Source organism: Aristolochia californica, unplaced genomic scaffold (assembly GCF_029961685.1).
Source record: "Aristolochia californica isolate CCGP_79_NKW_82.1479 unplaced genomic scaffold, dmAriCali1.0.hap1 SCAF_16, whole genome shotgun sequence".
Classification (NCBI taxonomy): domain Eukaryota; kingdom Viridiplantae; phylum Streptophyta; class Magnoliopsida; order Piperales; family Aristolochiaceae; genus Aristolochia; species Aristolochia californica.
The window spans coordinates 12609137-12625086 of NW_027181837.1; the positions used below are offsets into that span (position 1 = coordinate 12609137).

Genomic DNA, 15950 nt, shown 5'->3' on the forward strand with positions numbered 1-15950 from the left:
TTTTAATTATTGGGATTAGAGGAGAGCCTCTCCCTCATTTGATAGGAGGGGGCAACCATTAACCTTTTCTAAATTTGACAGAAATCTCCAACTTAGTCATTGCTCAAGAAAAAAGAGGAGGAGAGGAGGGCTCTTCCCCCCTCCCCTTTTTTTAGGTCATAAAAGGTGGATCTTATGCCTATTCATTGATTATGACTCATACCTAACAAAGTAAAAAAAATTGAAAGAGAGAGCAAGACCTGCTTCCTTTTCATGATCTTATACCGTGGGGAGAAATTTTCCATGCTACAAATGATTTGGTTGATGGAGTTAGGTCAACTGTTTTAATGAATGAACTGACCGAAACAACCAAAGTCATCCAAGTTTTGATCTTAAAATTTGATAAACGGAAGAAAAGATTAGATCCAATTTAGCAAGTAACAAGTCACAGTCAATCACATTTCTTCCAAGTCACAATCGAATCCTCTTAAGATCTCAAACGCTCTGACCTTTTTACTTTAACTAGTATTCTCCTTAATTCTTAATTAAACGGGACAATGAGTCGTTTTCCCTAATAAAATCACGCTTAAATCAGATAACCTCCGATCAGCCATGGCCCACCTACTTCGCTCCAACCAATCACAAAAAGCCAAGTCGAAAATGCCGAGAATCCGACGTGTCACTCTCTAAACCCTAACGAGTACAGATCCTATCGGAGGCCGCCAAACGGATGTAACGTGGAGAAGGCGAGACACGTAGCAGAGAGAGACAGAAGTCAGCACACAGCAGGAAACCGCCGCTCTTCTCAGTCCCTCTAAGCGACGCTATATTCTCGCCGCTGCCGTTGATAGTGCTAGTCGTGGTCATATCAGCCGTTGATCCCTTGTGTAGCGGAAAAAACAGAGAAAATAAGTCTAGTCTGGCTGACCACGGAGAGCTCGATCGATCCGACCTGGACTTCCACCTCAGTCTCTCACTTTCTCCCGCCTCTCTGTAACGACGCCATGAAAACAGGTCAATTTTCGGTCCTTGTTGTTTTTTTTATTTCTGTTGATTTTAGGGTATCTTCTGTTGGATTTAATTTACATTGGTTCGATCTGTGGGTTTTGTTCGGTTGAGGTTATGTGGAGAACTGGATGCGAGGTTTTACTGGAAGCCACTGGTTTTAGTAGCGGATTTTTTTCTTTTTTCTTTTTGGCTATTCGCAGGGTTGCTAATCGACTCAAAATTTTGCGTTTGTTTTTTATTGAGGTTTTGAGTAGCTACTTTTCTTTTATTTTGGGTGCTTTCAGTAGAATGGTCTGAAGTTTAGGTTATTTTGCTGTTGGGTTTTGAAAACTGGTAGAGCTTCTAACTGCTAATATTTTCCATATAATGTTTTATGGGACTTGATTGATTTTTTTTTTTTTTTTTACGTTAATTTATGTAGTGTTTCCTTTTTACCTTTTCTATTTATTCCTAACAGTATTTTCTGTTGCTCGGTGTTGGAAAAGTATCAAATACTTCCACTGCAAGAACGAATTGCTTTTTCTCATTCGGTTTGACGTCGATTTCGTTTCTCTTACTCGATTACCTTTTGAGTTCAAATTTAATCTGCTTTGTTGCAATTGCTTCCAGTACGGAGGTTTTTGAATGAGAGAAATAAGTGAGGAACTCTTTATTTTGTCACTAGATGTGTTCGAAATATATGTTGGTCTGTTTTCCTTTTCTGGTTGGGTATTCTTCCATCTCGGTCCTTACTATTTTTAGAGAGCGTTGTTCTCGGGTCATCTTGTAAAGTTCATTATTCTTGACTTCAGGTTTAGGGTAATTGGGGAACACACAGTCGATCATTCGCTCTATCTTATGAGGATGTGGATCATACTAGCCTCACCTGGAATTTATATTTTCTACATATTCACCTTAACCGTGCACTAAGAGAATATTCCTATTGAAATTACTTTTGTTTGGCATAGATGTGGGGTGCTTTAATAGAAAGAAAGCAGTAGGGTTCAGTGTGCAAACTATGACAGAATGACTGGCAGAGTTATTGCATAAGGTAATAAATTTCTATTATCCATCACCAGTAACTTGTGAGAAACTAAATCTCTTAAGTTCTTGATAAGTTCAATGAAATGAGCCATAGAAAAGGCTTGACACTAATATGGATTTAACAAGAATGATATGCTCGTACCCTGATGCACAGGTTATGTTGAGCATTGTCAGAGCATGGATAAGTCTGAACCTTTTTCAGTGACAGCACCCTCAGATCTGTAAGGATTGATCATACAGTTTTCAGCATTGTGTACAGCTGGATTATTTGAATGGTGTATAGAATTAATCGAACTTCCTAGAGTGCTAATAACCCATGCTTACTCTAAAAATGGTGGGTCCAGTGAGCTCACCATTGGGAATATGCTGCAATTTTCAAAGCATTTTCTTTCTTTTTCATCTGTGGGGTGTGAACACCTGGTCGAGGACCTCTGGCCACTTCTTTAGCCAAAACTTCTTGTTAATAGCCCGCATCACTGTGCCAAAGTAACGATGACTGGGGAATATGCAGATCTACAGGAGTGGACTAATAACATAGAGTGATAGATAATAGATGCAGACAAGTACTTTCTTCCTCAAGGGTATTTTTTTTTAATTTTGAACTACTTTCATATTTACTAATAAAATCTTTCATTTCCTTGGCATGTGCAAAAGATAATTTTGAAACCTGCACTTTCTCCATATTTCTCTGTTGATTCCAATTGGATTTGAGATTAAATTTGAGATAATATGCATAAGATCCTTGTGAAGCATTAGGTGAGTATACGTTACACAAAGATTTAATTTCCTATGTATCACTATTATATCACATACTTTCCTATCATCCCTAAGATTGTCAGATATACTTATGTATGTGATAATATAAAAAAAACCTGTAACATAAAGTTTTACTCATGGAAGATCAAATGTTGTAGGTATTCATTTGTAGACATGGGATGCTATGGGAAGGATCAGTTTCTTAATGCTGATTTTACCACTTGAACAAAATAATGAATTAGTAATGATATTTCCCCCCTTTCCGTAACAAAACAATGGCTTTAGAATGGGTAAACTTGTGCTATTTAATGAATTTTGAATGTGTAAACTTGTCATTTTAAAAATTATAACTTCTTTCATTAAGTTCAATTCTTCATCTGTGAAATGAATACCTGGCCAGTATTTTTTTTGTCCATTAAAGGAGTTTAATGCTAGGAGTTTGGTAGTCTTTATTTTTTATATTACAGTTTCATATTTTCCGATTGTTTGGGTTTTTAATATAATGTAAACAGAAGAAGGAGACACATATGCACCCTCCAAAAAATTGACCAAAGAGGTCTCAGCTTCTCATAAAATTTCAATTTCAAGTGAAATTGTCACCCAATGTGCATTTCAGTGTGTTAAAATACCAGTTCAGGGGTATTTTGGTTATTTTATATATGATGTTTTATCTGAGCTTATGTGTGTTCTATAGATAATGTTTTCATATGCATGTGGTTCAAGTTTCATTCAAATCAGAGGTGTATTTTAAGAGATGCGATTTTTTGTGTCTAGGGGTATTTATGTCTTTTTTGTAATTATCACTTAAACCCTGAAATAAAAAGAGGAAGCTTGTGCCTTTCTGGCACGAACTGCAACACAGGCAAGGTAGCTTGCTGTTCTTTTCTTCTCCTCTCTTATTTCTCTCATTTTCTTCCCCAAATCTCTTAATTTTCATGGTATCTGCGCAGTAACGTCAATCTTGGGCAGATTTCTTTCTGTTTTGTGTCTCTTTTCTCAATCTTCAGAAAATCCATTGAAGGTTCTTCCTAAAAATTGGACTGGTGGGGTAAAAATCTTATCTTTTCCTTTTTTCCGCCTGCCATAACCTCTTGATTTGTGGCCACTACTTTGAATTGAATGTGAAAAGTATGAGATATGGGGAGAAAATAGAAGAGAAAAGGAGGCCTGGAAGAAGAACAGCCTTGCTGCCTTGGAGAATCAGGGTTTAAGTGATATTTTACAAAAGAACAAAAATACCCCTCAATACTTAAAATTACATATCTAAATTGAATGAAAATTGAACCAGAGATAAAATAAGATATTGCCTATCTAATAACCATATATAAGAGAAAAATGTAATGTGGGAAATGACCAAAATACCCCTGTACTAGTATTTTAGCACTCCCCATCAAGTTGGAGAGTAGATATCAAACGAACCCAGCTTGTCACTAATGGATACATGTTCACCTCTTCCCAAAGGCTTGGTTAATAATCTCCCAACTAGTTTGAAGATTTTACATAAGGAGTTTGTAAAAGTAAAGATTTTGGTGGAGGAAGAGGAGAAAAATGAGCGAAAAAGAGAAAAAAAGAGAGAAAATTTGAGAAGAGCTAGAGAAGGCTTGTTGGGGGTCTTGCACGACCCCTTGTCTCTTGAATGACTGATTTGGGCTGATAACTAAAAAAATGCCCCTATACACTTAATAAACATTATTCTCCTTATATCTCTCTAATTATGTGTTCTATGTACATGAAAATTTAACCACTAACATAACATGTAGAACAAAGTTACATAAAGAAATTTAACCACAGAGGTGGTAAAATGACCAAAATACCCCTGGACTAGTATTTTAGCACTCCCCACCAAGTTGGAGAGTAGATATCAAACGAACCCAGCTTGTCACTAATGGATACATGTTCACCTCTTCCCAAAGGCTTGGTAAATAATTTCCCAACTAGTTTGAAGATTTTACATAAGGAGTTTGTAAAAGTAAAGATTTTGGTGGAGGAAGAGGAGAAAAATGAGCGAAAAAGAGAAAAAAAAGAGAGAAAACTTGAGAAGAGCTAGAGAAGGCTTGTTGGGGGTCGTGCACGACCCCTTGTCTCTTAAATGACTGATTTGGGCTGATAACTACAAAAATGCCCCTATACACTTAATAAACATTATTCTCCTTATATCTCTCTAATTATGTGTTCTATGTACATGAAAATTTAACCACTAACATAACATGTAGAACAAAGATACATAAAGAAATTTAACCAGAGGTGGTGAAATGACCAAAATACCCCTGGAGGGTAAAATGACCAAAGTACCCCTAGATGTGTTTCTAAAACAGTTATCACCTTCCCCTGCATAACTGCATCTCTAATGAAGTGGCAATTGACTTCTATATGTTTCATTCTCTCATGAAATACTAGGTTGTTGGCAATAAAAATGCCTACCTAGTTCTCACAATTCATAACCATAGGGTCAGATAATGTAAAACCAAATTCAAGAAGAACAAAGTTAATCCACATAAGCTCACTAACTGTGTGAGCCATTGCTCGATACTTGGCCTCTTCATTAGACCTAGCTACAATCGTCTGTTTCTTATTTTTCTAGCTTACCAGGTTACCTTTGACAAAACAACAGTAGCCTAACGTAGAACTCCATCTTACACCCAGCATAATCGACATCAAAATACCCAAGGACATCAACTTTCCCATTTTGAGTATACAAAAGACCTTTTCTAGGTGCACCCTTCAAGTACTTTAAAATCCTTTGAGCAGGTTCTAAATAGACTTTCTGAGGATTTTTCATGAACTGGCTCACAAATCCCATAGCAAATGAGATATCCAACTTGGTAACTATAGCATAGATTAGTTTACCTACTAACCGTCTGTATTGAGTTTTATCTTTGTGTAGGATTCTGGGTGTCATGTAGATTATGATTAACTTCTATGGGGGTGTCTATAGGTTTAACACCTAATAAACCATACTCCTGTAACATATTCAATATATATTTTCTTTGAGAAAGAACAATACCTCACTTGCGATGAGTGACTTTGATGCTAAAGAAGTACTTGAGATAGCCCAAATCCTTTGTCTGGAAATGTGTGGCTAGATATTGTTTAACTTCTGTAATACCATCAAGATCATCACCAGATAACACAATGTCATCTACATAGACAACCAAAACCACCATACTGGTCTTCCTTTTAAATATGAACATGGAATGATCACAATGGCTCCTATAGAGCCCAAGTTGTAGTATCACAACACAACTTTTCAAACTAGGCCCATGGACTTTGTTTAAGTCCATGAATAGCATTTTGCAGCTTACACACATTTCTTGTCTCTCTCTGAGCAACATACCCAGGAGGTTGCTCCATATACACTTCCTCTTGTAGATCACCAGATAGAAAAACATTTTTCACATTAAGCTGAAAGAGAGGCCAACCCTTATTAACAACCACATATACTAAGATACGTACCGAAGTAAGTCTGACCACAAGAGAGAATGTCTCAAAGACATCAACTCCAAAAGCCTGTGTATACCCCTTCGCTACCAGTCGAGTTTTATACTGTTCAATAGATCCATCAACATTATATTTGATAGTATAAACCCAACGACACCCCACAATAGCTGATCCTGCAGGTGGATCACATAGACGCCATATTCCCTGAGACTCCACTCATCCATAGCTTGTTTCCATTCTAGAGAGCATAAGGCTTCCTATACTGAACGAGGTATATGAGAAGTAGACAATGACATGGCAAAGGACTTGAAGGATGGGGACAATAAAATCAAGAGACACATATTTGGATATAGAATGAGAAGTACAAGATTGTTTACCTTTTTGTAGACTAATAGACAAGTCCAAATCAGAGATAACAGGATCTGCAGGCGATGAGGAAGCTGGTGCATTATGAGAAGAGAGCTCTGTATAGGTAACTGTTGGAGGCACTGTAGGAATACGAGGACGATGACTTTAAACACAAAGAGGCAATGAAGAATTCGATGAAACTGGTACATCCAAAACTACAACAAGAACAAAATTGTCTGAAGGAGACTTAGGTTAGACAGGAAGCTCAGTAGAGGATGAAAAATATGGAGTATGTTCAAAGAAGGTCACAACAGTTGACACATATGTCTTATGTCAAATAGAATCATAACATTTGTACCTTTTTTGTTGACGAAAATAACCCAGAAAAACACATTTGATAGACGGAGGTGATAACTTATCAACCGAAGTTCCAAACATATGAACAAAATAAGTACATAAAAAAACACAAGCAAAAATGATTTATAATTTGGATTTAAAACATGAAAAGGAATTTGACCACTCAAAACAGATGAGGGCATACGATTAATCAAGTAGCACGAAGCTAAAACTGCATCTCCCCAAAAAGATTTAGGAACATTCAAATGCAGTAATAGTGTCCTTGTAACCTCAAGGAGATGTTTGTTTTTAGGTTCAACCATCCCATTTTGTTGTGGTATATAAGGGCAGGACGTTTGATGGGTAACACAATGAGAAACACAAAATACTGAAAATTTATGAGTAGGATATTCCAAACCATTGTCAGTACGAAACACAGGTACCAAATTGATTCTTTATTTCATTGAAAAAAATTGAGGAATACATCAAATACGTTAGACTTTTCTTGTAGGAGATACACCCAAGTTACTCTACTGAAATCATCAATAAACGACACAAAATACTTCAAACCAATTGGGTTAGGAACCCGATACGGACCCCATACATCAGATTGGACTGATTCAAACAACTTGGTGCTTTGATTAAAATTAACTGAGAACTTGGAGCTACAATGTTTTGCTAACTGACAGGACGCACAATCAAATGAAATATCGGTTGGCAAAGAAAGAAAAAATTGACACAGCTTAACTGGTGATGGATGTCTCAAGTGCAGATGTCACAAGTAAGAAGAATCTGTAGTAGTGAGTGCCACAACTCGAGAAATTGATACATCGTCCCGATGTAGACTCCTCCCTCCTCATGTCGCGAACCAATCTTCTCTTTGTCTGCAAGTCCTGGAAAACACAGGAAGTAGGATAAAAGGTTACTGAACAGTTTAAGGATTTAATTATATGACTCACAAACAAGAGATTAATTGGAAACTTTGGTGTAAATAAAACAAAATCTAAGTTCATTTGTAGAGTAGTGTGAAATGTACCCTCCACCTGAATGGGAGAGGTGGATCTATCAGTTAAAGTAACTCGACGATTTGAATGAGAATGATTAATGGACTAAAATAAGGAGGGCGTACTTGACATGTGTGTAGAGGTTCATGAATCAATGATCCAAGAGGGGGAATGAGACACATTCAATATAGTCATATCTATACTAGCCATCATGGTACTTGCTGAGGAAGGAGTTTTGGTAGTCTGAGAAGCAGTAGATGGAGCAGTCAGTTGATCCAGTTGTTGTACTAATTACTGAATTTCCTCATAGGATCTAGTGTGTGAGGAGGCATCCTTATCTGTGACTATAGAGTTGGCCTAGGTAGGCTTACCAAAAATTTCCCAGCATTTCTCAAAAATATGATTAGTCCTACCACAATGAACACAATTCCAATCCCTTGGATCATTTGACCACGGCCATGGGTAGAAAAAGAACGACTTCTACCTCTATTATTACTACCACAAAACTGACCATCAGGCTTACTAGTACAAGACTAAAGGTTAAGAGCAACTGCTTCTGAGAGAGTTCCACTTGACTCATTCTTATTTACAATGGCACCTTCAACTCGAAGAACTCTGTTAAAGGCTTGCTCAAGGGTGGTCACGTCCTCATTGGCTAATAGTTGGGCTTGAATAGCATCATACTCAGGCCCCAAACCATCTAAAAACTAGGCTACTTGAATCTAATTTTCTTTCTTACGAATGTCTTCAACATTCATAGTAAAATGATGGAATGTGCTAATCTCCTATAGTACTCCCCTCATCTCAATGAAATAATCTATCACTGATCTACTTGCACGCTTCATATTAAAATACTTCTCATATATCTCATAGATTTTTGACAAATTACTTTCTTCAGACAAAATGGAAGCCAAGGTAGTTCACATTGCTTTAGCAATACTGTGACTCAAAATCTGGTCACTAAATCTGGACTCCATATTGTTAACCAACCAGGTCATTACTAAATTATCTTCTGTTACCCAATCTTCAGTTATAGGTACCGAGGGATTATTTGTTACATATTTTACCATTCTTCTGGCCCTCAAATACTGATCTAGACCAGTTTATATGATCCATTCAACCGGATCGTAGTTATCTGAATAGGCTGAGAGAATTTCACATCTGAGCTCTCAGCAGTCATTTGGACAACAACTTGTGTGCTGGAATCAGCCATTAAATATCACAAAACACCGCAATTCAATACACTAGAGTGTCAATCAAATAAATGCAGTAATCATTAGCCAAGAGGCTAAGACAAGTAGAAAAAGGGAAAAATTGTAATTTTTATCCTACCAGTCCAGAAATTTTGGGAAAATCCTTTAAGAAGATTGTTGAAAATAGAAAGAAGATCCACAAAATTGAAAGAAATCAGCCCTAGACGTGCGTTACTGCTTTGATACCATGAAAAATATGAGATTTGGGGAGAAAATAGAAGATAAAAGAGGAGAAAAGGAAGCCTGGAAGAAGAGTAGCATTGCTGCCTTGGAGAGATTGCCAGAAAGGCACGTCCTCCTTTATAATCAGGGTTTAAGTGATATTTTACTAAAAGACAAAAATGCCCCTCAATACTCAAAATTACATATCTCCTAAAAACATATCTAAATTGAATGAAAATTGAACCATAAATAAAATAAGACATTGTCTATCTAATAGCCATACTATAAGAAAAAATGTAATGTGGGAAATGTGTCAAATGACCAAAAACCCCCGGATTGGTATTTTAACAGAATGACTATTGGAATTTGAAGCCATTCAATGCTCTCTATTTTAAGCATTGCTTCATTCCTGCCTGCATCATACCCTACTCAACCTACGTCATCAACCTAAATTTCATGTAATTGGATCATTCTTCGTTCAATTTGTGGTCTTAATTGTTGAGTATGAGTACTTTGGATTGCTAATTGGGTGCATTGAATTGAGTTGATTGTGGGGCCCACTTGTTTGTGTAGGCAAATTAAACTGGGGAAAGTTATTCTATTTTGTTATTGACACCATATTAAGTTGAATTGTGATTGTTTTGTGGAATTGAATGGTTGAATCCAACACACAAATTGTTGTCCAAAGGACAAATAAGAGCTCATATGGAAAATACTCTCAGCCTATTCAGATAGCTACGATCTGGTTGAATGCATCAAACTATGTGAATTGGTCAAGGTCTATTATGTTGTATTTGAAGGCTAGAAGGATGGCAAAATAAATTAGATATAATCCTCCTGTACGGAAGTAGAAGATATTCTAGTTATGATCTGGTTGGTGAACATGGAGTCACAATTTAGTGATCAGATTTTGAGTTGTAGTACAATAAAGGCTATGTGGACTACCTTGAAGTCTATTTTATCTCAAGAAAGTAATTTGTCTCGGATCTATGAATTATATGTCAAGTACTTCAATATGAAGCGTGGGAATAGATCGGTAATAGTTTATTTCATTGAGATGAAAGGGGTGTTACAAAAAATCAACACATTTCATCCATTTACTGCGAATGTTGAGGACATTCATAAGAAGGAGAATCATATTGTTGTCGACTCAATAGCACACCGAGTCACACAATGAAGGAGACAACAACAACTCACTCAATAGGATTTATTTCTTATATTTCTTTGAGTAGGATTTATTTCTTATATTGTTTTAAGTAGGAGTTATTTCTAATTACTTTATATGTAAGGGCATTATGGGGAATTATTGTAACCCTAACCCTAAAACTCCATGACATGACCTATTTAAGGGAAAGGTATGAATGAAATAGGTAAGCTTTGAGATTTTAGAATAACCTAGTCTAAACAGGTTGAGATCACCTCTTGATCTCGAGTTTAGGGTTTACTCCAAAAATCCAACCTATCCTTCACCCTCCATTGCCATCCATCTTCACCCAAATTCATCCATCATCATCCATACTAAGAAGAGGAGCTTCCTGCCCCTTTTTCGAGCCCAAAGAGGGGTCTTCCCTCATCATCAGCGTCAACAACAAGTAGGGTCAATTCCCTCTTGACGAGCAGCAAAGAAAGAAGAATTCTGGTTCTTTCACGTGAAGGATTAGAACAACTCTTCTTGCTAGAAAACCATCACGGAAACAGAGCAAGGACAGCCTTCAACGTGAGCCAAGGCTGCCCCCTAAGCTAGGACTTCAAGTCCTAGAACGAGTTGCATCAAATCAGGGTTGAAACCCTGATTTATGTGAGCAAGAACAGGTATTCCTCCATTATCTCTCCACCTGAATTAATTCCATTCTAGCTATAACTTTAGCACTAGAATGAGTTCATAAAAGGGGAGACTGATCACTGGTGGAAGATTACCCAAAGAAGGGATCTTTAACCCTCTTTACCGAGTCCAGCAACTCAGTACCAATGCTGGATTCACAAAACCCATGCCGTGTTACTCAATCCATGACCCGGGACCGTAACAACTTGATATCAGAGCAGGGTAACATGGGGGATAATATTAGCAATGAAGAAATCCAAATCAGGATACAAAAGATAGAAGATAGCCTTGAAACAGCACAACCAGTGTTGGGGAAGGTTTGTGGTTTGGAAGAAGAGTTGAGCCGAGTTATCAGCATGCTACAGGAGTTGAGGACAGAGAGACATCAGAGTCCAGAGGTGAGAGAGGTTGCTCAACCATATCACAGAAGAGGGGAGCAGTGGCCTGGGCGCACTACTGTCCAAGGACCTCAGCATGGAGGCACAATTCCAAGGTACACCAAGTTAGAGTTTCCCTCTTTCAATGGTTCTGTGGATCTCTTAATTTGGTTGCATAGATGTGAAATTTTTTTTTTGAACCAAGGGATTACTGAATGGGATAAGGTGCAACTAGCCTCTTTCCATATGACAGATGAAGCCATGTTATGGGTTACTCAAGTAGAGAAAGAGAGACCGGGAATGACTTGGGGAGAATTTAAAAATCTATGCACAGTTAGATTTGGGCCTCCCGCCAACAGCAACCCCCTAGGAGAGTTAGTCCTATTGAGACAAACGGGTTCGGTGGAACAATATCAAAAACTGTTCCAGGAAAAGTTGGCTCGTGCTGGTGAGAGGGTATTGGTTGACCAGCAGGTCTCCTTATTCACAGCAAGTCTCAATGAGTATTTACGGCTAGAGGTAGAACTCCTTATGCCCACGGATTTAGCTCATGCCATGAATATGGCCCGAGCAATGGAACAACGACAACAGCTGCAGCAACGTAAGTCGGGTTGGTCGGGTGAGAGGAACACTTCCTCCACGTGGCAAGGGCGCTGCTATAATTCATCCTAGGGAGCATCTACAGCAGCACCATCTAGACACACTCCGACTACGACTAGGGTAGCCGATCCCCGCCTTGGTAATTCCCTACCGAGCTTTATAAAAAAATTGACGAGTGCGGAGATGGTAGAAAGGCGGTCCAAAAATTTATGTTATAACTGCGATGAGCAGTATCAGGTTGGACACCAATGTAAACGATTGTTTTGGCTCGAGGTGGAGGATTCAAAGGATCCAGAGGAGCCAGAGGATATTATCGAGGAGGAACCACCAGAGATATCCTTGCATGCTATTACTGGGCAGAAATCGCCTACGACAATGCAAGTCCGAGCTCATGTCATCGACCGAGAACTGGTGGGACTAGTCGACTCGGGGAGTACACACAATTTTCTTAGTTTGACAGCCGCACAACATCTCCAGCTCAAGATACACACTCATCCGACAGCCACCGTCTCAGTGGCCAATGGCGAGAAGGTCCCTAGCTATGGGATTAGTAAGGCGGTAACTTTTTCCATTGGCTATACTTCGTTTAATGCTGAATTTTTTGTTATTCCCCTGGCGGAATTTGATATGGAATTAGGCATTAAATGGTTACAAACGTTGGGGCCCATTCTGTGGGACTTTTTGGCTTTAACCATGAGCTTTGATTTGGCCGGAAGTCGGGTGCTCTTACTGGGCTGTCAGGTGGACAGGGCCCATTGCATGCACACTTTGCAGACATAGGATCAGTCTGACAGTACTAGTGATGGTCTGGTTGAGGAGTTCTCTGACCTCTTCCAGGAGCCTTCGGGGTTGCCTCCCTTGAGGCACTGTGACCACAGGATCTGTCTGAAACCAGGATTTGAGGTAGTGGTCGTGCGACCATACCGTTACCCACACCTTCAGAAGGACGAGATAGAGCGTCAGTGCCATGAGATGTTGAAACAGGGTCTTATTCATCCCAGCTGCTCCCCGTTCTCTTCACCCGTCTTACTTGGGAAGAAACATGATGGAACATGGAGGTTCTGCGTGGATTATCGGGAGTTGAACGTGCAGACAGTAAAAGACAAGTTCCCGATTCTGGTAGTGGATGAGCTCCTGGATGAGTTACATGGGTCGTGGTTATTCACTAAACTCGACCTCCATTCGGCATACCATCAGGTCCGGATGCACCCCTCTGATATCGAGAAGATGGTGTTCCGCACGCACCATGGCCACTTTGAGTTCGTTGTGATGCCGTTCGGGTTATCCAATGCACCCTCCACTTTTCAAGCTTTGATGAACGAGTGTTCTTTTGCGGCTTCACATGTGGGGTATTTGGGACACATTATCTCACATGAGGGGGTTACGGTGGATCCCGAGAAGATCCGAGCTATTCACGAGTGGCCGCAACCATAGTCGTGTTCTGCATTACGGGGTTTTTTGGGTATTGCGGGCTACTACCGCAAATTTATTCAGAACTATGGGCCTATGGCAGCACCATTGACAAGTCTACTCAAGAAAAATTCCTTTATTTGGAATGAGGGGGCCACCATGTTGTTTGTGGCACTCAAATCTGCCCTCACATCCGCGCCAGTATTACAACTTTCCAACTTTGACGAATTGTTCATGGTAGAGTGTGACGCTTCGGGCGTGGGCATTGGGGCCGTTTTACAGCAGTTGGGCCATCCTATTGCGTATTTTAGCAGACAGTTGGCAGTCCGTCATCACAAGCTGGCGGCCTATGAGCGCAAATTGATTGGGTTGGCCAAAGCGGTCCAACATTGGAGGCCTTATCTCTGGGGCCGGGCTTTTCTCATACGCACGGATCACTACAGCCTTAAATTCCTACTAGAACAGCGTTTGACGACGTCGCCACAGCATCACTGGATCAGTAAGTTGTTGGGGTTTGACTTCTCGGTGGAGTATCGTGCGGGGAGATTAAATAAAGCGGCATACGCCTTGTCACAGTGTTTTGAAGATCAGCAGACGGTCTATTCGATCAGCCAGCCGAGATTTCTCATTCTGGACTTGGTGAGCGACGCACATGCCACTAACCTTGCATTGCAGGAACTGCATCAGAAGATTTCGAAAGGGACAATGAATTCGAAGTGGTCCATCCAAGATTCACTTATTTATTACAAGCAGCGGATTTTCCTTCCACCTGAGTCCGAGCTGATTCCAACTATTCTCTCGGCCAACCATGACAGTACACACGAGGGGATCCAGAAGACCTTGCACAGAATTCAAGCTGAGTTTTACTGGCAAGCCATGAAGCCCTCTATTGCGACTTATGTGGGCGACTGTCAGGTATGCCAGCGCAACAAAGCCGAGCACTTGAGTCCAGCCGGTCTTCTCCAGCCTCTGGCCCTTCCTACGCAGGTTTGGGCCGACATTTCAATGGATTTTGTGGAAGGCCTACCCTTGTCCTCTGGCAAATCCGTACTTTTCGTGGTGGTTGATAGATTCTCCAAGTACGGACATTTTATACCGCTGGCTCATCCGTATACAGCAACACGAGTTGCTCAGACTTTCTTGGAGCAGATAGTCCGCTTACATGGCATTCCAGAATCCATTGTGAGTGACAGAGATGCAGTTTTCACGAGCACCTTTTGGCAGGAACTATTTCGCTTGAGTGGGACGAAATTGAAGTTCTCCTCCGCCTATCATCCACAGACTGACGGGCAGACTGAGGTGGTGAACCGCACCATCGAGATGTATCTACGGTGCTTGGTGGGGGATCGTCCGCGGCCATGGGTTCAATGGCTTCCGTGGACCGAATACTGTTACAACACTTCGTTCCACTATGCCTTGCAATCCACACCTTTCCGGGTTATATATGGCCGGGATCCACCCCGCCTTCTCTCGTACAACCTAGGGTCCACCCACGTGGACGCGATTGATCAAGCATTCATAGACCGGGATCTGCTGCTACAGAATATCACAGAACGGCCGCAACGCGCCCAAGCTCGGATGAAGGATGTCTACGACCAAGGCCACCATGATGTCTCTTTTGAGGTTGGGGAGTAGTGGCTATGGCTCCAGCCCTATCGACAGCAGTCTCTTGCGGGACCTCCACGTCATAAGCTCTCACCCAGATTTTTCGGGCCGTTTCCCATTCTTCGACGCGTGGGACCAGTCGCCTATCAGCTCAAATTACCGGACACGACCAAAATTCATGATGTGTTTCATGTCTCTCTTTTGAAGCCGCATTCCGGAGCACAACCTACATCCACTCCATTCCTACCACCGGTTGATAATGGTGAGGTTATTCTTAACCCAACTGCGGTGTTACGCGCACGTTGACCAATGACCATTGGGAGATTCTCGTTCAGTGGACGGACACTGACCCCGACGCTGCAACATGGGAATGTGTGGACATCTTCAAACAAGTCTATCAGCTTTTGAGTTTGAGGACAAACTCTTTCTCCATGGGGGGGCAGATGTTGTGGACTCAATAGCACACCGAGTCACACAACGAAGGAGACAACAACAACTCACTCAATAGGATTTATTCCTTATATTTCTTTGAGTATGATTTATTTCTTATATTGTTTTAAGTAGGAGTTATTTCTAATTACTTTATATGTAAGGGCATTATGGGGAATTATTGTAACCCTAACCCTAAAACTCCATGATGTGACCTATTTAAGGGAAAGATATGAATGAAATAGGTAAGCTTTGAGATTTTAGAATAACCTAATCTAAACAGGTTGAGATCACCTCTTGATCTCGAGTTTAGGGTTTACTCCAAATATCCAACCTATCCTTCACCCTCCATTGCCATCCATCTTCACCCAAATTCATCCTTCATCATCCATACTAAGAA

General features: G+C 40.3%; 1 protein-coding gene across 2 annotated transcripts in view; it reads left to right on the forward strand.

Annotated features, from left to right (window-relative positions):
- Positions 1-773: 773 nt before the first annotated feature.
- The window catches only part of LOC137953290 (G-box-binding factor 1-like), a 45618-nt gene continuing 30441 nt past the window's right edge, over positions 774-15950 (forward strand). The window contains exons 1-4 of one of the 2 annotated variants that reach the window (XM_068800616.1): positions 774-993; positions 1779-2017; positions 2165-2231; positions 2522-2591. The gene's annotated coding sequence lies outside the window, so the exon portion shown is untranslated. The remainder of the gene's footprint in view (positions 994-1778; positions 2018-2164; positions 2232-2521; positions 2592-15950) is intronic. The other variant, XM_068800615.1, reaches the window with a different exon arrangement.